General features: G+C 52.8%; 1 pseudogene; it reads left to right on the forward strand.

Moving 5' to 3' along the window:
- Nucleotides 1–4,673, forward strand: part of LOC104997395 — a 55,642-nt pseudogene that overhangs the window by 49,812 nt on the left and 1,157 nt on the right.

Raw genomic sequence — 4,673 nt, forward strand, 5'->3', positions numbered from 1 at the left:
GCATATCTGAGGTTATTGATATTTCTCCTGGCAATCTTGATTCCAGTTTGTGTTTCTTCCAGTCCAGCGTTTCTCATGATGTACTCTGCATATAAGTTAAATAAGCAGGGTGATAATATACAGCCTTGAAGTACTCCTTTTCCTATTTGGATCCAGTTAAGCGATGCCATGTGCCTTCCAAGGTGACCCCCTAGAAGGTCATGCACCTTCCCCTGGTTCTGCTCCCTTGAGGTGCCCTGAGCTTCCATCAGGATGGCAAGCCACCCTAAGCTCCATACTATGAGGAAGCCCAGGCCACACAGAAGTCAAGTGTAGGTGCTCCAGGCAGCTTTTGAAGTGAGTCCAGCTTTTGAGGCAACCCAGACCAGGTTGCAGTCATGACAGGCAGCCCAGATCTGAGGTCAAAGTCAATCATTAGCTGGCGGGTGGGTGCCTAGGTCAGGGCCAACATGCTGATGGGGGCCCAGTAGATGATGGTCTCCTTTTCTTGCGCCTCAAGAAAGCTGAGCACCAAAGAATTGATGCTTTGAACTGTGGTGTTGGAGAAGACTCTTGAGAGTCCCTTGGACTGCAAGGAGATCCAACCAGTTCATTCTGAAGGATATCAGCCCTGGGTGTTCCTTGGAAAGACCGATACTAAAGCTGAAACTCCAGTACTTTGGCCACCCCATGCGAAGAGTTGACTGATTGGAAAAGACTCTGATGCTGGGAGGGATTGGGGGCAGGAGGAGAAGGGGACGACAGAAGATGAGATGGCTGGATGGCATCACCAACTCGATGGACGTGAGTTTGAGTGAACTCTGGGAGATGGTGATGGACAGGGAGGCCTGGCGTGCTGCAATTCATGGGGTCGCAGAGTCGGACACGACTGAGAGACTGAACTGAACTGAACTGAAGGGAAACTGACACAGGGAAGACCCAAGGCACCCCCTGCAGACGTCACATCTTGTGTTTCTTGCAAATACGGCAGTAGGAGTCCTGAAAAACGGGTCATCCCAGTGCTGCAGAGCGGCTGCCTTCAGAGGGTGGCTCCCTCCTTCATCAGTGGGTCTTCACATCTGTGATCAGGAGAGCCAGAGGCTGGATCAGAAGGGCAGTGCCTGCTCTAGACTCTGGAGACAGTGACGGCCTTGCTGGGCTGTGCCAGGGAAACAGCACAGAAACAGCTGGAGAACGACCCTAGGAGATGAGCTCAGAGCCAGCACCTCGGAAAGCTCGTGGGACAGTGATGGGAACGGCTTGCTGGACGGCAAAGAGACGGCCCTCGCTGGTGTGCCAAGAAAGGAGTGGCACTTCTTCCCGCTGCCTGGTCCTTTCCGTTCTCATAAGCAGCGGCATTTTTTTTTTCTCAAGCAAAAGCGACGAGATCTGAAAAATCAAAGAACAGACACTGAGCCCAGAAAATGCAGGACAAGGACTCATGTCTGCTTGAGGGGAAGTACAGTTGGACCTGGCCTGAGCAGATGGCATGCGTTTATCTAGAATAAAAACACTGCCTACGACACTGTATCTCCTATTAAAACTGTGCAGCTCAAAAGGCAGAAGAACACAGCACAATCAAACAGCGTGGCACTGCTCACATAGAGAAGACTGGGAAGCAACCTAGAAAACATGGAAGAGGAGAGTCACTGAATCAAAGGTGATACACACACACAGAAGGAAATTCTAGGCAGCCATGCAACTGATATTGTATGGGTAGGTTTATCGACAAGGAGATATGTTTAGAAGATGCAGCCAAGTGAAAAAGAAATATTTTCAAAGATGTGCATAGAATATGATCCAATTCTGGCCAAACGGTATAAAAAGCAAAAATTTATATACAGGGGTAGAAATAAGAATGGCAATTAATATTGCAAAACAGCAAGCACATCTGAGTGGTAGCAAGCATAATGCATGGTTTTATTTTCTCTTTTTTATTTTGCATTTTGTGAACATGCATCAATTTTATGTTCTGGAACAAAATACATGTTTGCTTTCATTTTTCAGATCCCAGAGAATTGAACCAAATTTGTAGTTTACCAGTCCTTTGTTATTGAACAGTCCTGCAGTGGTGCGCTGGGGTCATCCAAGCAGGTGTTACTGTCTCCACTTCACGTCTGGGGAAGCAGGGTTCAGGCTGGCCGCCTCCTGCCTAGAACAGAGGGAACCGAGGCTGGAGCTCCAGGGCTCGCTCTTCATCAGGCGGACCAAGAGGACACGGAATCTAAGGCCAAGCCCTCCAGGTGCCCCCAAGTCTCTGTCCTCCCCCAGTCAGGCTGAAGACCCCAGACCGAGATGGCTGTCAGCTCCTCTCAGCTCCAGCGTCACCATCTTTGTGCTGTGTTTTGTGTGTCCTGTCCCTTCCGGTCACATCGGAAGTGGCTGCCCGAGCTCTGGGCCTCAGCGGAGCCTCCAGAGGACACTTTTCTGGCCGTGAATGGCCTGGGCTCCTGCAGACACTGAGCTTTCCTCCCAGCCTGTTCTGGGCACGTTCCTGACCGCCCTGTCCAGGAAGCGTGACATCGTGGGGTCAGTTCCAGACATCTTGGGGCGGCAGGGGCAGGGGGCTCCAGGACAGATCAGACCAGCCTAGGTTAGAGGATCAGCAACTAGGAAATTTGCTCCTTGGAGGGGCTGACCAGGACCCCAGGGAGGGGAAGGACAGTGCCCCGTCAGAAGCACAGGAATCTCTGGCCCAGAAGCCAGCAGTGTGGAGAGCCACCCCCCAACACCCCACCCCATCCTATGGCAGGGAGCAAAGACTCTGAGCCCTGGGGCAGGAGCCCTTCACCCTGAGCCAGGACTCAGAGGAGACAGCAAAGGCCTGGAGTTTGGAGACCAGCTGAACCTGAGCTGCCAGCCAGTGAGCCCGTGGCCTTGCCGGGCAGGCCAGCGTTCTCATTGCTCGTCCTGATGCTGAGGGGTCCTCCCCAGCCCCTGCCTCCATCTCTCCGTGTCATTCCACCCTCATCCACTGACAGCAATGGGCCTGGCCAGCAGCATCGCCTTCCTGGTGAAAAGTCTTCCATGGTACCAGCCCGGACTCCCTCGCAGCACTAAAGATGCCCAGACCTCCCTCCCAGCACTAGAGATGCCCAGACTCCCCTCCCAAGATGCCCAGATCCCCCTCCCAACATTAGAGATGCCCAGACCCCCTCTCAGCACTAAAGATTCCCAGACCCCCCTCCCAGCACTAAAGACACCCAGATCCCCCTCCCAGCACTAAAGATGCCCAGATTCCCCTCCCAAGATGCCCAGAAACCCTCTCAGCACTAAAAATGCCCAAACCCCCCACCCAGCACTAAAGACACCTAGACTACCCTCCCAAGATGCCCAGACCCCCCTCCCAGCACTGAAGATGCCCAGACCCCCCCTCCCAGCACTTAAGTTGCCCTAGCCGCAGTCAAGTGTTCCCAATTCATCCACTGCAGACCTCCCTGCACAGCCCTGGTGTTCCAGTTTCCCTGGCCACTGTCTCTGCCCAGCGTCCCTCATCCTCCACCCAGCCTGGAGGCCCTTCTCCTGCAGCGATCCCACTGGAAGCCTGCTCTGCCTTCATCAACCTGCTGAGATTCCCCTCCACCACCACAGGGCCCACCCTGGACCAGACCCCCACCCCTGGAACTAAACCCAGTCCTCCCAGTGCACACTCACTCTCCTCCCCTTGTGCTTCCGTAGCACAGCCTCTGCCTCAGTCCCCCTATATCCACATGGTCCACCCCCACCAACTTCCGGAGGGCAAAGTCCGCTTCCTGTTCCTCTTGGAATCTCACCACCCCAAATCCCCATTGCCTTCCAGGGCAAGATTCAGTGTACACAGTAGGCACTCACTGAAGGCTTGTAACATTGACATAACTTCATGGCTAGCTCAAAATCCTGCTCCTAATCTAGCAAAATGGTAGTGTGTTTGGTACAAGGACATCTACAAGCTGGTGAAACAGTCTCAGAAGATTCCAGCACATCTAAATCTTCGATTCTCTAAGCTCTTCATGAAATCTTTTTTTTTTTTTTTAATTTCCTTCAGTTCTTGAAAAAAACCTCAACATTTTATCCCCATGCTATGCATAGATTCTGCCCTTCTGAATGTAGGCAATGTTTTCCCCATCTTGCCCGGTCACCCAGGGCACAAAATAAAATCACTTTAGGAAATCAGAATCCAGAAGAAGACCCATCACTAAAATTTCCCAGGAGGGGCCACCCCACCCTAACCTTCCACGAGCACAACTTGTAGGCCAGCCGTCTGAACCAAGGTGCCCTGTGCTTCTAAACAGATGACCTGTCACCATAGCAACACCAACATCTGTCATTGCCTCAGAGAGAGAACACCCTTTAAGAGAAACCTACCTAGCAACACGTCAGGTTAACTTCTATGCTTCTTACGCATCCTCTCAGGAATCCAGGCCCGAGTACCACGGGGTTCACAGCGCTTCCTCGAACAGTCTAGAAAGGACTGCCACAGCCAAAGTGGCCTCTTCCCTGACCTGCCCTACCTGTCCTTGGATGAGTCAGGTGCTGGGGCCTCCCCAAAGCCACAGCCTATTGGCCCTGCACTAGGGCACTTACACAAGCCGATTGCTATAAAACAATAGCTGCTGCTCCAGTGCTTTGCATGCACTTAACCCTTAGGACAGCCTCTGCAGCAGTGTCAGCCCCACTCAGCGACGAGGGGTGCCTCCAGCACGAGGCCCACCACC

This window comes from Bison bison, unplaced genomic scaffold, assembly GCF_000754665.1.
Source record: "Bison bison bison isolate TAMUID 2011002044 unplaced genomic scaffold, Bison_UMD1.0 scf7180017864307, whole genome shotgun sequence".
Classification (NCBI taxonomy): Eukaryota; Metazoa; Chordata; class Mammalia; order Artiodactyla; family Bovidae; genus Bison; species Bison bison.